Raw genomic sequence first — 18,729 nt, 5'->3', positions numbered from 1 at the left:
GGGTTGCTTGAACCTGGGAGGCGGCGGTTGCAGTGAGCTGAGACCGCACCATTGCACTCCAGCCTGGGCAACAAGAGCGAAACTCCATCTCGGGAAAAAAAAAAAAAAAACCTGACGATAACACCGAGTGCTGGTGAGGTTGTGGATCCACTGGTGGAAATGCAAAACAGTGCAGCCTCGTTGGAAAACAGCTGGGCAGTTTCTTTAAAAAGTTAAACATTCACTTACCATATGACCCAGCAAACTCACCTGTATTTACCTAAGAGATATGAAAACATATGTCCACAGAAAAACACTAATGCTTACAGTAGTTTCATTCATAATCACTGCAAACTGGAAACAACCCAAATGTCTTTCATTTGTGACTGGATAAACAAACATTCATACAGTGAAGTAGCACTCGGCTATAAAAAGTAATTATTGATACACACAAGACCAAGGCTGAATCTCAAATGCATGACTGTAAGCTGAGTGAAAGACAGCAGCATTAGGGCGGGCATGGTGGCTCACGCCTATAATCCCAGCACTTTTGGAGGCCGAGGTGGGTCAGAAGTTCAAGACCAGCCTGGTCAACATGGTGAAACCCCGTCTGTACTAAATATACAAAAATAAGGTGGGCATGGTGGCGGGCGCCTATAATCCCAGCTACTCAGGAGGCTGAGGAAGGAGAATCGCTTGAACCCTGGAGGCAGAGGTTGCAGGTTGCAGTGAGCCGAGATTGTGCCATTGCGCTCCAGCCTAGGCAACAAGAGCAAAACTTCATCCCACCCCCCCACCGACTCCCCCCAAAAAAGACACCAGCATTAAAGGTTATAAACAGCGTGATTTTATATATTCTGGAAGAGGCAGTGTTGTACAGACAGAAAGCAAATCCGTGGTTGCCAGGGGCTGGAGTGGGAAGAAGTGTTGGATACAAAAGAGCATAAGGGAATTGGGGAGGGGTGAGGAAATTGTTTTATATTTTGATTGTGTTGGAGATTACAACTTTACACATTTGACAAAACTTATAGAACTAAAAAAAACCTCAGAACTGTATATCAAAAAGGGTGAATTTTACTGAATGCAAATAATATTTTTTAAAGAAAAAAAAAAGATTTGATTATAATACAAGTGATAATCCCAAAGAGAAGAAGAAGAAATGATCAGTGCAGGTTGGGAAGGCTTCCTGGAGGTGACGGTCCCTAAGCTGAGCCTAGTAAAAGGACAAGAGTGTATCAGTTGAGGCCAGGCACAGTGGTTCACGCCTGTAATTCCAGCACTTTGGTAGGCCAAGGCGGGGGATCCCTTTAGGTCAGGAGTTTGAGAAGAGCCTGGCCAACATGGTGAAACCCCGTCTCTACTAAAAATACAAAAATTAGCCAGGCATGTTGGCAGACGCCCGTAACCCCAGCTATTCAGGAGGCTGAGGCACAAGAATCTCTTGAACCCAGGAAGCAGAAGTTGCAGTGAGCCAAGATCGCGCCACTGCACTCTAGCGTGGGTGATAGATCGAGACTCAGTCTCAAAAAACAAACAAACAAATAAACAAGAGTTTATCAGTTGAATGGGGTGGAGAGGAGCAGGAATCCAGGCAATGGGAACAGCATGAATGACATCCACTCTGGGGAAGGACTCAGCTGTGCACGAGTGACTAGCAAGGAAAGTAGGGCTCACCCAGGGTCCCTTGACACTTGCTAAGCCATTTGGACTTCCTCCTGGGGATAAGGGGGAGCTACTGAAAGCCTTAGAGCAGAAGAATGACCTGGACAGACTTCTGGTTTGGAAAAGTTCTTCTGTGGGCTGTAGGGAGGTGGGAAAAGGGAACCAGGCTGGAAGCAGGTTGAAGTCAAGATCAATTGAAGTCATTCTTCCCTGGGATTGTACCTTCTTGGCTGAGACATCTGTCACTCCATGAACAATAACTGAACACTTAATGTGTTCCAGGGAATATTCTAGAAGCTGAGGATACAAGAATGGACAAGGGGAAAAAAAGACAAAATACTGATGGCTCTTCCATTCTACTGAAGACAGATGGTAAACAAGGAAACACATAAACAAGATCATTGCCAGTGGGGTGAGCACTTTAGCAGAGCAGATGAATATAATGGGGGAGGAAGGGTTGGGTTTTTGTGTGGTGGTCACAAAGGCTTCTTGGAGGAGGGCGACCTGAGGAGGAGGAGGAAGAGGAGGAGGAAGAGGAGGAGGAGGAGGCGCTGGCTAAGTGAGGGCCTGGAAAATGAACTTCTCAGGCAGTGGGCTCAGCAAGTACAGAGGCCTGATTGCTTTTGAGGGTTACAAAATGGTGCAGAGCTTGAGGGCAGGGTTGGGGGCACAGCCAGGTGCCCACCTGTGTCTCCAGCCCTGCAGAGGAGAAACAGAGTGGCTTCCCCTAGGAGCGGCTGTGTTTCCCTCCTATGCCTCCCCCATGTTTTGGTGAATAACAGTTTATGGCCCCACTTGGAGAGAAAGGCCTGAGTCCCTGTAGGTGGATTTCCTCTTGGCTCTAAAGGTCACAGCTGTTGCCATCATAAACAGTGCCCATGTTGACAAAATCAAACCAGCTCCAGGAGATAGGACACAGAGATGGGACACAGGAGACAGAAGAGGTAGGACACATCTGGGAAGGCTAAGACTCATTTACAAAGTTAAAAAACAAAAAGTAAAAAAATACCCAAGCAAGCAAACACACATCAGTGTCTTGTGACTCATAGCAAATGCCTGCATCTGTTACCTGGGTCCCCCGTCAATAGAGTTAGCTCCCTGTGGGGGCCCCCAGGACCCTTTCCTAGTATGTAACCCACCTTGGCTACACAGCAGCTGTCCACAGGGGACATTCCTTCATAGACTGGGCTTTTGCATCAGGTCTGAAGTTAGCTGTCCATCAGCCATCCAGACCACCACTGAGAAGGGGCCAAAATGTCATTGAAAACATGCATTAGTTTCCCAGAGCTGCTATAACAAACACTATAACTCGCTGTTGTGGTGGCTAAAAGACTGAGACCTTGGGGTCAAAAGGGTTGGTTTCTTCTTTATTATTTATTTATTTATTGAGACCGAGTCTCACTCTGTCATCCAGGCTGGAGGGCACTAGCACCAACTCAGCTCACAGCAACTTCTGCTTCTCGGGTCCAAGCAATTCTCCTGCCTCAGCCTCCCGGGTACCTGGGATTACAGGTGCCCATCATGACGCCCAGCTAACTTTTGTATTTTATGTAGAAGCAGGGTTTCATCATGTTGCCCAGGCTGGTCTCGAACTCCTGACCTCAAGTGATCTGCCCTCCTGGGCCTCCCAAAGTGCTGGAATTACAGGCATGAGCCACCACACCTGGCCAGCATGGTTGGTTTCTTCCGGAGGCTCTGCGGGAGATTGTCCCATGCCTCTCTCCAAGCTTTGGGTGGTTGCTGGGAACCCTTTGTGTGCTCTGGTTTGTAGATGCCTCTCCCCATCCTCTGCCTCAATTGTCACATGGTGCTCTCCCTGTGTGTCCCTGTGTTGTCTTCATATCATCTTCCCTCTGTGCATGTCTCTGTGTCCAAATGTCCCTCTTCTTATGACACACCAGTCATTGATTTATTTTTTTGGGCGGGGGACAGTGTCTCATCTCACTCTGTCACCCAGGCTGGAGTGCAATGGGGTGATCACGGTTCACTGCAGCCTTCACCTCTAGGCTAAACCAATGCTCCCACCTCAGCCTCCCGAGTAGCTGGGACCACAGGTGCACACTACTATGCCCGGCTAATTTTTTATATTTTTTGTAGAGACAGGGTCTCGCTATGTTGTCCAGGCTGGTCTCGAACTCCTGAGCTCAAGTGATCTGCCCACTTAGGCCTCCCAAAGTACTGGGATTACGGGATTGAACCACCACACCCAGCCTCATCAATTTAGGATGTACCCTAATGCAGTATGACCGCATATTAACTTGATTACATCTGCAAAGACCCTCTTTCCAAATACAGCTATGTTCTGAGGTTCCAGGTAGACATAAATTTGGGGGACACTGTTCAACCTGGTCCACAATGTAAAAAAAAAGATGGAGAAAATTAGGCTTGCCAAAGTCCTCTGACACAGCTGGGATGGCCAGTGTTCAGCCTGTGGCTGAAAGACAACTGCATGGGCTGGAGGGTGAGACCTGCACGGGGCATGCTTGGCCAGTGATCAGTGTGGCAAAAGTGTCTTTGAGGATAGTGAATCTATTCAGATGCCAGCTGTGGGCAATTGCACTTTCCAAAGACACATCCCCTGATTCTTCCTCCATCCCACATGCTCTTCTACACTGTCACATTGACATTTGTCCATGGAGAGATGGGATCCAGGTTTCCTTCCCTTGAACCTGCCAGATCTTTGTAACTTTTCACTTTTTATTATTTATTTATTTATTTATTTTGAGACAGGATCTCACTCTGTCCCCCAGGGTGGAGTACAGTGGCTCAATCAATCACAGCTCACTCCAGCCTCGACCTCCTGGGCTCCAGCAATCCTCCCACTCAGCCTCCGGAGGAGCTAGGGATAGAGGCTCACAACATCACACCTGGCTAATTTTTTAAATTTTTTGTAGAAATGGGGTCTCACCACGTTGCCCAGGCTGGTCTCGAACTCCTGGGCTTAAGCAATCCTCCTGCCTCAGCCTCCCAAAGTGCTGGGATTACAGGCTTGAACCACTGCACCCAGCCTCAGAACTTTGTAACTATTTTTTGTTTGTTTTTGTTTTTGTTTTTTGAGACAGAGTCTCTCTCTGTCGCCCAGGCTGGAGTGCAGTGGCAAAATCTTGGCTCACTGAAACCTCCGCCTCCTGGGTTCAAGCGACTCTCATGCCTCAGCCTCCCGAGTAGCTGAGATTACAAGTGCCTACCACCACGCCCAGCTAATTTTTCTATTTTTAGTAGAGATGCGGTTTCACCATGTTGGCCAGGCTGGTCTCGAACTCCAGACCTCAGGTGATCCACCCACCTCAGCCTCCCAAAGTGCTGGGATTACAGGCGCGAGCCACCACACCCGGCCCCCTTTGTAACTTTTTATAGCTGCCTCAATAGAATGTAGTAAAAGGGACAATGTGTGACAGCTTCTGCCTGGCTTGAGGCACACAACTTAGGAGCCCCAAGATGACATTAGAAGACCAGCTACCCTGACCTCACCATGCTGGAGAGGTGCCCGGGGAGCCCCACCTGTAAAGCTCACCTCTGCTCACATCTTCCCAGCCCAGGCACAGGCCGTGAGAGGGAGGACACCTTGGAGATGGCCCCAGCCCAAGTTGGCATCCACCTGCAGCTGGACAAGAGACCCTGCAGAGAGCTGGAATTTCCCAGCCACTCCCAAACACCCGACCCACAGAAACCATGAGAAAATCTGAGTTATTGTTGCTTTAGGCCACTGCATTTTGGAGTCATCTGTTATGCAGCAATGGATGACTGATACGGGGAGATTATTTTGCTGAGTGGAGCTTGCAAATCTGGGCTACAGCAGAATCATCTGGGGCAGTGGAGGAGAGGCTGGGTTCTCCCATCTGGAAGTTTCCTTCTTTGCCTTTTGTAAGGCCTCTTCTTCAGTCTCCTCTAAATCAAATCTGAGCAAGCAAGTATTTTTATCTTTTGTATTTTATCTTATTTTTTGTTGATTTAATTGTTTTTAAGAGACAGGGTCTCACTCTGTTGCCCAGGCTAGAATACAGTGGCATGATCATATCTCACTGCAGCCTTGAACTCCTGGGCTTAAGGGATCCTCCTGCCTCAGTCTCCTGAGTAGCTGGGACTACAGGCATGTACTACCATTCCCGCTAATTAAAAATTTGTTTGTAGAGGTGAGGTTTCACTATGTTGCTGAGGCTGATCTTGAACTCCTGGCCTCAAGTGATCCTCCTGCCTTGGCCACCCAAAACCTTGGGATTAGCAAGTATTTTTAATGCCCATTTGAAGGGGCACTGCCTGATCAGCCAGCCTTGGGGACTTGGGGGGATATTGCAGTGGGGCATTCTTTTGCCCAGGCTTTTCCCATTGTCAGGAAGTCCCTTGGCCTGCCTTTTCACTCTCCCCTCAACCTAACGATTCTGTTTCATCTATAGGACTCTGTTCCTTATGTTAAAGGAAAATACAGACAATTTTATACACTTTTTTTTTTTTTTTTGAGACGGAGTCTCACTCTATTGCCCAGACTGGAATGCAGTGGTGCAATCTTGGCTCACTGTAACCTCCACCTACCAGGATCAAGCGATTCTCATGCCTCAGCCTCCCCAGTACCTGGGACTATAGGAGCATGCCATCACACCAGGCTAATTTTTGTGTTTTTAGTAGAGACAGGGTATTCCCATGTTGGCCAGGCTGGTCTTGAACTCCTGACCTCAGGTGATCCGCCTACCTTGGCCTCCCAAAGTGCTGGGATTACAGGCATGAGCCACCATGCCCAGACCATTTTAACAGTTGACAGTTTCTTTTTTAAAAAATAATAGCAACATATGTATGCATTTGCCATTACTTTGAAAGGCATTAAAATTAACATGCATTAATAATTGGAAAGAGGCATAGACAGATGTGACAAAGCAAACAGAGTAAATGTTCAGGGGCCATGCGTGGTGGCTCATGCCTATAATCTCAGCACTTTGGGAGGACGAGGTGCACAGGTCACCTGAGGTCAGGAATTCGAGACAAGCCTAGCCACCACATAGGGAAACCCCATCTCTCCTAAAAAATACAAAAAGTAGCTGGGCGTGGTGGTGCACGCCTGTAGTCCCAACTACTTGGGAAACTGAGGCAGGAGAATCACTTGAACCTAGGAGGCAGAGGTTAGAGTGAGCCAAGATCACACCACTGCACTCCAGCCTGGGTGACAGAACAAGACTCCATGAGCAAAAAAAAAAAAACAGTAAATGTGCAGGGTGAAATCATAGGTAGTAACTAGATGGATGCTTGCTATACAACCCTTTTTACTTTTCTGTATGTTTTAAAATTTTTATAATAAAAGACTGGAAAAATGAGAAGAGCAAACAACTGCATAGCAAATACAATGAGCTAGATATGGTTCTAAGCCTTACGTCTGTTAACTCATCCCATCCTCAGCCCAACCCATGAGGGCTGTTCTATGGTGATCCCCATTTTACAAAGGAGGAAACTGGGGCATAATGAAGTTCGAGCCATGGTCAAGTTTGAAAGGCTAGCCGAGGGAAAGAGATATGACTCTAACCCAGGCAGTCAGCTCCCAGGCTGCTGCCCAAGCTTAACCATTACAACGCGTCACCTCTCACCCGTGTACCGTGCTTTAATCAGAAGAATTATACTTTCATAATTACAATACACTTAAATTTAAGTATTATCATTATTATTATTACTTTAAAGACAAGGTCTGGCCCTGTTGCCCAAGCTGGAGTGTAGTGGCTTGACCATAGCTCGCTGCATCCTTGAACTCCTGGGTTTAAGAGATGCTCCTGCCTCAGCCTTCTGAGTAGCTAGGACTACAAGTATGCACAACCACACCCAACTAACTTTAAAAACATTTTTGTAGCTGGGTGCCAGTGGCTCATGCCTGTAAGGCCAGCAGTTTGGGAGGTTAAGGTGGGAGGATCACTTGAGCCCAGGAGTTTGAGACCAGCCTGGGCAACATAGTGAAACCTTCTTACTACAAAAAATACAAAAATTAGCCAGGTGTGGTGGTGCGCACTTATAGTCCCAGCTACTGAGAAGTAGGAGAATCACCTGAGCCCAGGAGGTCGCTGTTGCCGTGAGCTGAGATCACGCCACTGCACTCTAGCCTGAGTGACAGAGTGAAAGTCTGTCCTCAAACAAACAAACAAAAATTTTAAGCCAGGGATCTCACTATATTGCACAGGCTGGCCTTGAGCTCCTAGCCAGAGGTGAGCCTCCTGCCTTAGCCTACCAAAGTGCTGGGATTATAGGTACATGTCACCATGCTCAGCTAATTATTATTATTATTATTTTTTTAATACAGATGGGGTTTCACTATGTTGCCCAGGCTCCTCTTGAACTCCTGACCTCAAGTGATCCTCCCACCTTGACCTCCCAAAGTGTTGGGATTATAGGCATGTGCCATTGTGCCCAGTCCATATAAGTATTATGTAGTGGGCTCTGCCATTCTTTTTGGGTGCCCAGCAAAATTTGCCCTCCTATGTTTGACTGCCTCCCCATATAAGGCCACATCTAGCCAAAGAAAAAGCCAGATCTTGTTTTCCCATACTCCCTTGCAGCTTGGGTAGGGACGCTCAGCTCTGCCCTATAGTCAGACGTACCAGCATCAGGCTTGTGTCCAAAAGCCACCAACAAGAGAAGCAGGTGTCAGAGGGTACATATCTGGCAAAGGTAGTGGCAGAAACACCTGGTATCTGGAGGTGCTGCAAACCAGAGGGTGCAGCACCCTGAGCCCAGCAGAACCAGCCATGCTCTGTGCCCACTCCTGGCAGTGGGCACTGCTCTACTCGAGCAATCCCACCTGTGGTTGTGCTTTGTTTCTGGCTATGTAGACTCCAGACCTGGATCTCTGCCCTCCTGGAGACTCTCCAAGCCACCTAATGTCCTTTAATAAATTCCTCGTTCTTCCTAACACTAGAATGAATTCCTGCTGTGCCTCCTACAACTGATAGATGAGCAGTGGCGCGATCTCGGCTCACTGCAAGCTCCGCCTTCCAGGTTCACGCCATTCTCCTGCCTCAGCCTCCCCAGCAGCTGGGACTACAGGCGCCCGCCACCACTCCCGGCTAATTTTTCATATTTTTGGTAGAGACGAGGTTGCACCGTGTTAGCCAGGATGGTCTCGATCTCCTGACCTTGTGATCTGCCCCCCTCGGCCTCCCAAAGTGCTGGGATTACAGGCGTGAGCCACCACGCCCGGCCTACATTGTATTTTTAACTATGGAAAGAAAACTCAGCAGAGCTACAAGACTGGAAAGGAGCTACGGACAAGTCCTCAGTGGAATGGGTAATGTACAATTTAAGGGAAATTTGACAAGTATATGTCCACATATACAAGCTATAAGCTATCCTTGGAAGATCATCTAGAAAGCGGCAACAGTAGCGGTCCCTAGGAGGAGTTTGGATGACAGGAGCTCCAGGCACTGGGGCTCTGAAGACAGATCAGACTTGAAAGAAACTTTGGAGGAAGCAGGATACGGTGGCAGAGGCACTGAAAGAGCCAGGCTTTGCAGTGGACCTATTCAGGTTGAAAATGCAGCTTTCCTGCTTGGGAGACTCATTGAATCTGTGATTTTAGACCTTTAGAATTCTGCAGCAGTGCAGATATTACCTATCAAAGAATAAATAACATAAGTAAATATATTTAAAAGGGAAATAAAAAAGATTAAATATTAATCATAGTGGTCTGTGGGAGGTTCTTTTTCCATCTCTTTATACATTTTTGGCTTTTTCAAATATCTTAGCATGAGGATGTGTGCTTTAAAAACCAAAAACAAAACAAAACAATGAGAAGGAGCTGGAGCCTACAGAATGGGAAAGAATATTTGCAAATCATGTATCTGATAAAGGACTAGTATCTAGAATCTATAAAGAACTCTTACAACTCAATAATGAAAAGACAACCCAATTAACAATGGGTAAAGAATCCAAATGGACATTTCTTCAAAGAAAATATACAAATGACTGATAATAACATGTAAAGATACTATCTGGGAAATGTAAATTAAAACCATAATGAGGTATCACTTCACACCTGCTAGAATGGCTAAATTTAAAAAGATGGACAATAGCCGGGTGCAGTGGCTCACGCCTGTAATCCCAGCACTTTGGGAGGCCGAGGCAGGTGGATCACCTGAGGTCAGGAGTTCGAGACCAGCCTGGCCAACATGGTGAAACCCCGTCTCTACTAAAAATATAAAAATTAGCTGGGCATGGTGGTGTGCACCTGTAATCCCAGCTACTAGGGAGGCTGAGCCAGGAGAATCGCTTGAACCTGGGAGGCAAAGGTTGCAGTGAGCTGAGATTGTGCCACTGCACTCTAGCCTGGGCAACAGAGTGAGACTGTGTCTCAGAAAAAAAAAAAAAAGAGAGATGGACAATAACAAGTATTGGTGAGGATATGGAGAAATTGGAAGCTTCCTACACTGCTGGTGGGAGTAGTAAACGTTGCAGCTGCTGTGGAAAATAGTTTAGTAGTTCCTCAAAAGGTCAAACGCGGAGCTACTGTATGACTCAGCAAGGCCACTCCTAGGTAAATACCAAAAAGAAATGAAAGCTCATCCACACAAACACTTACACATAAATGTTAACAGCAGCATTATTTATAATAGCCAAAAGGGGAGGCAACCCAAATGTCCATCAACTGATGAATGAATGAACCAAATGTGATCTATCCATAAAATGGAATATTACTCAGCAATAAAAAGAAACGATTTGCTGATCCACGCTACAAAATGAATAAACATTGAAAACGCAATGCTAAGTGAGCCTGAGCACGAGGGTTCACACCTCTAATCCCAGCACTTTGGGAGGCCCAGGCAGGCAGATCGCTTGAGCCCAGGACTTTGAAATCAGCCTGAGGAACACCGCGAAACCCCATCTCTGCAAAATAATACAAAAATCTAGCCAGGCCTTGTGGCGAGCGCCTGTGGTCCCAGTTACTCAGGAGGCTGAGGTGGGAGGATCGCTTGAGCCCATGAGGTGGAAGCTGCAGAGAGCTGAGATCACACCACTGCACTCCAGCCTGGGTGACAGATCGAGACAGTGCCTCAAAAAACAAAACAAAACAAATAGCAACAATAACGACAGCACATGATGCTAAGTGAAAGAAGCCTGACACAAAAGGCCACATGTTATATGATTCTATGTACATGAAATGTCCGGAATAGGCAAATCCACAGAGACAGAAAGTAGGTGAGAAATTGAAGGGGTGGGGGAAGGGGGTATAGGGAGTGACGGCCTAATGCGTATTGGGTTTCTGTTTGGGGTGATGAAAAGGTTCAAAAATTGATTGTGGTGATGCTGTCAGTGCTCTGTGAATACACTAAAAGCCATCGAATCATGCTTTAAATGGGTGAATTGCATGATATATGAATTATATCTCAATAAAGCTCTTTTCTAAATGTAAAAAATAGAAAGTGCTGGAGGAAAATGTAAAACAACAGCTTTTTTTCTTTTTTCTTTTTTTTTTTTTTTGAGACAGAGTCTCACTCTGTCACCCAGGCTGGAGTGCAGTGGCGCTATCTCGGCTCTTCTGCACCTCTGTCTCCTGGATTCAAGCGATTCTCCTGCCTCAGCCTCCCAAGTAGCTGGGATTACAGCCACCTGCCACCGCACCTGGCTAATGTTTATATTTTTAGTGGAGACGGGGTTTCACCGTCTTGGCCAGGCTGGTCACTAAACAGCTTTTTTTCTATGAGGCTTTTACTCTTTGGTTTTTTTGTTTGTTTGGGGGTTTTGTGTGTTTTGTTTCCAGGGCCTAGCAGAAAATTGGAGCCCAGAAAATGGGTGGGTGGATGGATGAATGGATGAATGATTGGATAATGAGATGATTGAATGATCGGATGGGTGGATGAGTGGGTGGATGGAATTTCCAATGTGGTCCCTCCTAGAGCTTCCTTTTTCCTTTGACTCACCCAAAAGTAAAAGAGATGCAACTACTCCAAAATGATTGTCTTTTCAAAACTCTTCATTCCAGCAGCGTCTGAGCTCAGGCAAACAACCACTCAACAAGATACAGAGTCACTACACTTCCTACCACATTTCCTCTCCTTTGCCCAAAGTAGCAGCAAGTAGGAACCACGGGAATCCCATACACAATTTCTAAAAACAGGCGTAGAGGCGCGGTGTGTGTGTTCCAGGCCTGTGCCCCAGGCTGTGGGGCTCTCAAGACAGATCAGACTTGGAACAAACTGCTGAAGAAGCAGGATAAGGCAGCAAGCTCACTGAAGAGCCAGGCTTTGCAGTAGACACATCTAGGCTCAAACGCAGCTTTGTTGTTTGGGCAACTCACTGTCTCTCTGGGCTTTCAGCTCCTTATCTGTAAAACAGTGCCAATAACACCCGCCTCACAAAGTCCACGCCTCTTCAACACCAGTATTAATGAGGGGTTCGCTTGGGACCTGGTACCTCTCACTTAGCTTCCTTCTTTCCCCCACCACCTCTGTGCCTGGCCTCCCCTGTCCTGAGACACTGTATGGTGTGGTCACCTTCATAAGCTCTGGTTTCAGATGACCTGGATTGAGTACAGGCTTGGCTCCTCCACTGTGTGACCTTGGGCAAGATACTTAACCTCTCTGTGCCTCCATTTCCTCATCTGTAAAATGGGGTTAATAATAATAGCTGCCGTATAAGATATAAGTTTGTTCTGAGGATTAAAGGAGATAAATCTTACAGATCGCTGAGGTCAGTGACTGGCATGTACTATGCACTCAGTGAATACTGACAATAATAGCCCGGCATAGCAGCATACTCCTACAGGAAGCCCTATCTGAAAGGCGGTAGGGGGCAGTGGCCACTTGCCAGTTGGCCCTGCAGGGGAAATGTGGCCCATCCATTGGGCCTCCCCGACGGTTCCTGGGCTTAGCACCCCTATTTGATCCTGCGGAATAATGACAATTCTACTACCCTGCTTTATGGCCATCCTATCTGTGGCTTTGAACAGGAAGCCGTCTTTCCTCCCAGACACGCTGGTGCCTTTCCTGTTCTCCATGGAAACAGGCCAGGCTCGGTGCTGCTGACTGGCCTGGAGTCAGGGTTTGATCGAGGACAGATTGGAGGCCATGTGCTTACCTGGGGGCAGCAGGGAAAGGACCGTCTTCCAGATGGACTTCGTGGAATGTTCTTTTCCTGACGCCTGGAGCTTGAGTGAGGGGTACCCTCAGAACTTCTGCAGAGCTCGTTTCAGAAGCTGATGTTAAAGGAACAGGCTGAGGCTGGGTGCAGTGGCTCACACCTGTAGTCCCAGCACTTTGGGAGGCCGAGGCAGGCGGATCACTTGAGGTCAGGAATTGGAGACCAGCCTGGCCAACATGGTAAAACCCCATCTCTACTAAAAATACAAAAATTAACTGCATGTGGTGGCGGGTGCCTGTAATCCCAGCTACTCGGGAGGCTGAGGGACGAGAATCACTTGAACCCAGGAGGCGGAGGTTGCAGGGAGCCGAGATCACACCACTCCACTCCAGCTTGGGCGACACAGTGAAACTCTGTCTCAAAAAATAAAAGAAACTGACGTTAAAGAAACAGGCTGAGGCCAGGTTTGATGGCTCACGCTTGTAATCCCAGCACTTTGGGAGGCCGAGGTGGGCAGATCACTAGAGCTCAGAAGTTTGAGACCAGCCTGGGCAACATAGTGACACCTCATCTCTACCAAAAAAAAAAAAAAAAAAAATACAAAATTAGCCAGGCATGGTGGTACATGCCTGTAGCCCCAGCTACTTGGGAGACTGAGGCAGGAGGATCACTTGAGCCCAGGAGGTCGAGGCTGCAGTGAGCCACGATGACGGCACCATACTCCAGCCTGGGTGAGAGAGTGAGGCCTTCTCTCAAAATATATATATATAAATAAAAATAAAAAATAAAGGAACAGGCTTGGGGTGGTTTCCCATTGTCAGCCACCTCTCAGCTCAGCTGGGCTGCTCTTCCCTGCTTGCTAAGACTGAACCCATCTTTTATCTCATCTGATGCCTACCACAATAGCAGAGGAAGTGGGGATTTCCAGACCCATTTGACAGATCAGGCAATGGGGGCTCAGAGAGGGTAAGCAATTTGCCTAAGGACACACAGCTTGTTCTTCCTCTGCCAATGTTCCCTCACTTTGCACCATTCCCTTTTTGATGACCTTTGTGGGAGTCACTGCTTCTGATCCAGGATCAGATTATTCTTTAAAATAAAAGATAATAATGATAACTAAAGTTTGAATACCTACAATGTAGCAGGCATTTCCTACACATTATTCCATTTAATCTTCATAGCATATTTTATTAAATATCCCAGAGCAGTTATTAGTGTCCCTTTTGTGGATCCCTCCCACACATACTTCAGACAGGCCTTTGACATTGCTAGGGAGACACGTGAGGTTCCCATTAGTGAGCTCTGCCATGGGGCCCCACAGTCATTCATTCACTAAAACAAGTATTGAGCACCTACACCTTACCAGGTCCTTGACAAACTGTGAAGTGCTGTACACTGCTTTGTGAATTTCCAAGTGGATCACCACCCAGCTTGGTACAAGGTAAAGGCAAAAGGAAATGGAAAGGAGGGGAATGAGGTGAGGAGGGGTGGAAATGAGGTGGGGAGGGGAGGGAATGAGGTGGGGAGGAGAGGGAAGGAGTTGGGGAGGGGAGGGAAGGAGGTGGGGAGGGGAGGGAAGGAGGTGGGGAGGGGAGGGAAGGAGGTGGGGAGGGGAGGGAAGGAGGTGGGAAGGAGGTGGGGAGGGGAGGGAAGGAGGTGGGCAGGGGAGGGAAGGAGGTGGGCAGGGGTGGGAAGGAGGTGGGGAGGGGAGGGGAGGAGGTGGGGAGGGGAGGGGAGGAGGTGGGGAGGGGAGGGAAAGAGGTGGGGAGGGGAGGGAAGAAGGTGGGGAGGGGTGGGAAGGAGGTGGGGAGGGGAGGGAAGGAGGTGGGGAGGGAAGGGAAGGAGGTTGGGGAGAGGAGGGAAGGAGGTGGGGAGGGGAGGGAAGGAGGTGGGAAGGGGAGGGAATGAGATGGGGAGGGGAGGAAAGGAAGTGGGGATGGGTGGAGAAGGGCAGAGTTTCCCCAGGAAGCTTCTCCATCCCCTCTCAACTCAGGTGGAGGTGGAGACGGAGATGGAGATGGAGGCGGCAAACCTAGAAGTGGGTCCCTAGAACCTGTGTCACTGGGTCAACCCTGAGGGATAGTTCCCAAGGAGCGAAGTCCTTTCAGGCCTGGCCTGGACTCTCCTCCTAGAATCTTCTCCCCGGGGGTGGGCCTGTGATGGCAGCCAGGCCAGGCAAGAGAAGACACAGGGCAGCGCCTCACACAGGCTCAGCCTCCACCCAAGGTGGGACCATCTAGCCCCACCATGGAGCACTGGCTGTTGGCCCAGGGATGGGGGAGTCTCACCTCCGCAGCCACTTCCCACTCCCCAGGCCCTCTCCCAGCCCTCCAGCCGCTTCTCCTGGAGATAAAACGGCTGAGATCCCTTCATATTTTCCCCATCCTACAGTCATGGCTGTGGCATCTGCATTAGTGGCTGTGGCATCTGTCACCTCCTGGTTCCCTCATCCCCTCCTAAAAGTCAGCACTGCTGGGTGCAGTGGCTCATGCCTGTAATCCCAGTACTTTGGGAGGCCAAGGCAGGGAGATCACTTGAGGCCAGGTCAGCCTGGCCAACATGGTGAAACCCTTCTCTACTGAAAATACAAAAATTAGCTGGGCGTGGTAATGTGCACCTATAATCTCAGCTACTAATGAGGCTGACACAGGAGAATCGCTTGAACCTGGGAGGTGGAGGCTTCAGTGAGCCAAGACACCACTACTGCACTCCAGCTTGGGCAACAGAGTGAGACTCCATCTCAAAAAAAAAAAAAAATTTAAGTTAAATGGTCAAAATGGTAAATTTTATATTATATATATTTAACCAGAATACAAAAAAAAAAAACAAAAACAAAAAAACCTGCCAGGACTTTAACACAATGTTGAACTTGGCATAACCCACCAATGACCAATGCGGATGTTTTACCAAATTGGCTCAATGGGGCTGTGAGTGGGAAAACTAAAGCTCGTGCTGTGTGGACCTGAGCTTGGTTGCACCTGCCACAGGTGGGAAGCCAGGCTGAGGTGGCGGGGAGAGGCAGGGCCGAGGGGGTGTGGAAGGGTGCGAGGCCGGGAGCAGAGCTGAGCTGCCACTGGCCATCCTCAGCAGAAGCTGGTGGGGCACCCTGGACAGCTCAGACTGAGCCACAGTCACTAGCTAATAGTAGCTCATACCATTATTAAGCACTTGCTGTGTACCAGGAATTTCTACAGACTTCGAAGTACCATGGTTGCTCTCCACTACACAGATGAGGAAACTGAGGCCCAAAGGAGAAAAGCAGCCTGCCCAAAGCCCCGAGTTGACAGGTGGCAGTGCAAGGCCTGGAGCCACGTCTTTCATAGCTGTCCTCTCCCTGCTGGCAGCTCTGCCCCCAGCAGCCACTCACTGGGGAGGTGCCCAGTGTTAGGCTGGAGCTTCCAGCACTGGCCCTCACTTCCCTGGGCATCCTGAGGGCCCTGGCTGCGCAAGGAGTGGGCCTCGGTCTACAGTCACGTCCTTCATGGAAGTTGCTCGAAGCAGATGCAGCCCAGGCCAAGCCTCAGGGTCAGTGATTCTGTTCTGGCTGGGGAAGGGGAGCTAAGGGGACCACCTCTCCCAGCCCCTCCTTTGGGGGCTCACAGAGACCTCAGGGGAAGAGGTGATGGAAGCTGAAGTGGACTCTTGCTCTCCTGCCCTCAGCCGAGGGGCTGAGCCACCCCGGGAGGGTTTTTGGAGGCCTGCTCCGCCCCCAGCTGCTATTAGTGCTGCCACGGCCAGCCGCCTCTGCCCCAGGAAAAAGAGGAAGTGGTCAGAAGCCAGCAAGAGAGAGCCTTAAAAGAGGACATGTCCCAACCCTCACAGTCCCCTCCCTGTCAGGCAGAGTGGAGGAGCTGGCCGGGTACTTCTCAGAGCTGGCCGGGTGCTTCTTGGAACCTTCCACCTGGGGAAGCTGGAACCTGCTTTCACCCCACAACGATATTCTAAAAACACCCTAGAATTGTGAGGGCCTCCAGGCTTCCAGCATCAGGGAACTCTGAGACGCAGTGTTGGGGAACAGTGGGAGCTCCCAGCTCAGCACCCAGCACTCAGCAGGCTCATAGTTCATACGTGATAGACGGGGCCTACATCACAGTGAAGAGTTGCAGGTTCAAATCCTAGCTCTTTTATATATATTATATACATATATTATATATTTTTTATATTCATTTTTTGAGATAGACTCTTGCTTTGTTGGCCAGGCTGGAGTGCAGTGGCACAATCTCGGCTCACTGCAACCTCCGCCTCCCAGGCTCAAGCAAATCTCCCACCTCAGCCTCCCGAGTAGCTAAGATTACAGATGCCTGCCACCATATCCGCCTAATGTTTATATTTTTAGTAGAGACAAGATTTCACCATGCTGGCCAGGCTGGTCTTGAACTCCTGACCTCAGGTGATCCACCCACCGTGACTTCCCAAAGTGCTGGGATTACAGCTGTGAGCCACTGCACCCGGACTCTTTTACACATTTATAGGGTAAAAAGTGACATTATGATCTATGAATACAATGTGGAATAATTAAAGCTAGTTAACATATCCATCACCTCAAACACTTAACTTTTTTGTGATGAGACTGTTTGAATTTACTCTCTTAGCAATTTTGAAATGTACCATACTGTATTATTAATGACATTTACCACGCCATACAATAGGTCTCAAAAAAAACCCATATTCCTCCTATCTGAGATTTTGTATGCTTTGACCACCATCTCCCCATTTCCCGTCCTCCAGCCTCTGTAACCACCATTCTGCTCTCTGCTTCTGTGAGTTTGACTGTTTTAGATTCCACATATAAGTGAGAACATGTGATACTTGTCTTTCTGGGCCTGGCTTATTTCACTTAGCATAATGTTCTCCACCTTTATCCATGTTGTGGCAAATGACAGAATTTCCCTGGCCATCAATCTCTAGTTCCAGGCTGGAGGCAGTGGCTCACGCCTGTAATCCCAGCACTATGGGAGGCCGAGGCAGGAGGATCACCTGAGGTCAGGAGTTTGAGACCAGCCTGGCCAACATAGTGAAACTCCATCTCTACTAAAAATACTAAAATTAGCTGGGCATGGTGGAATGCACCTGTAATACCAGCTACTGAGGAGGCTGAGGCAGGAGAATCACTTAAACCCTGGAGGTGGAGGTTGTAGTGAGCCAAGATTGCACTACTGTACTCCAGTCTGGACAACAAGAGTGAGACTCTGTTTAAAAAAAAAAAAAAAAAAAAAGCTGGGTGCGGTGGCTCACGCCTGTAGTCCCAGCACTTTGGGAGGCTGAGGTGGGTGGATCATGAGGTCAGGAGATCAAGACCAACCTGGCTAACATGTTGAAACCCCATCTCTACTAAAAATACAAAAAATTAGCCAGGTGTGGTGGCAGGCGCCTGTAGTCCCAGCTACTCGGGAGGCTGAGGCAGGAGAATGGCATGAACCCGGGAGGCGGAGCTTGCAGTGAGCCGAGATCACGCCACTGCACTCCAGCCTGGGCAAAAGAGGGAGACTCTATCTCAAAAAAAAAAAAAAAAAAATCTCCAGTCCCCATTCTGCTTTTTAAATGCTGAATAGTAGTCCATTGTAAATATGTGGCACGTTTTCTTTATGCATTAATCTGTTGATGGACACTTAGGTTGATTCCATAACTCAGCTATTATGAATGATGCTGCAATGAACCTGACAGTGCAGACATCTTTCAACAAACTGATTTCAAATCTTTTGGGTAAATATCCAGAAGTGGGATTGCTGTGCTGGATTTTTTTTTTTTTTTTTTTTTTTTTGAGACAGAATCTCACTCTATCACCACCCAGGATGGAGTGCAGTGGTGCGATCTCAGCTCACTGCAATCTTCCCCTCCCAGGTTCAAGGGAGTCTTCTGTCTCAACCTCCTGAGTAGCTAGGATTACGGATGCCCACCACCATGTCCAGCTAATTTTTGTTGTTGTTGTTGTATTTTTAGTAGTGATGGAATTTCACCATGTTGGCCAAGCTGGTCTCGAACTCCTGGCCTGAGGTGATCTGTCCGCCTCGTTCTCCCAAAGTGCTGGGATTACAGGCATGAGCC

General features: G+C 48.4%; 1 long non-coding RNA gene across 1 annotated transcript; it reads right to left on the bottom strand.

Annotated features, from left to right (window-relative positions):
* Nucleotides 1–803: 803 nt before the first annotated feature.
* LOC134757520 (uncharacterized) lies at nt 804–16,346 on the bottom strand. The gene is made up of 3 exons (XR_010131597.1): nt 16,052–16,346; nt 12,682–12,778; nt 804–1,938 (listed from the first exon to the last, which is right to left on the bottom strand). It is a non-coding gene; the product is annotated as an uncharacterized lncRNA (long non-coding RNA).
* Nucleotides 16,347–18,729: the final 2,383 nt, after the last annotated feature.

This window comes from Gorilla gorilla, chromosome 18, assembly GCF_029281585.2.
Source record: "Gorilla gorilla gorilla isolate KB3781 chromosome 18, NHGRI_mGorGor1-v2.1_pri, whole genome shotgun sequence".
NCBI lineage: Eukaryota > Metazoa > Chordata > Mammalia > Primates > Hominidae > Gorilla > Gorilla gorilla.
Note: the sequence above shows the minus strand (reverse complement) of the source record. Positions and strands in the feature narration are given on the sequence as shown.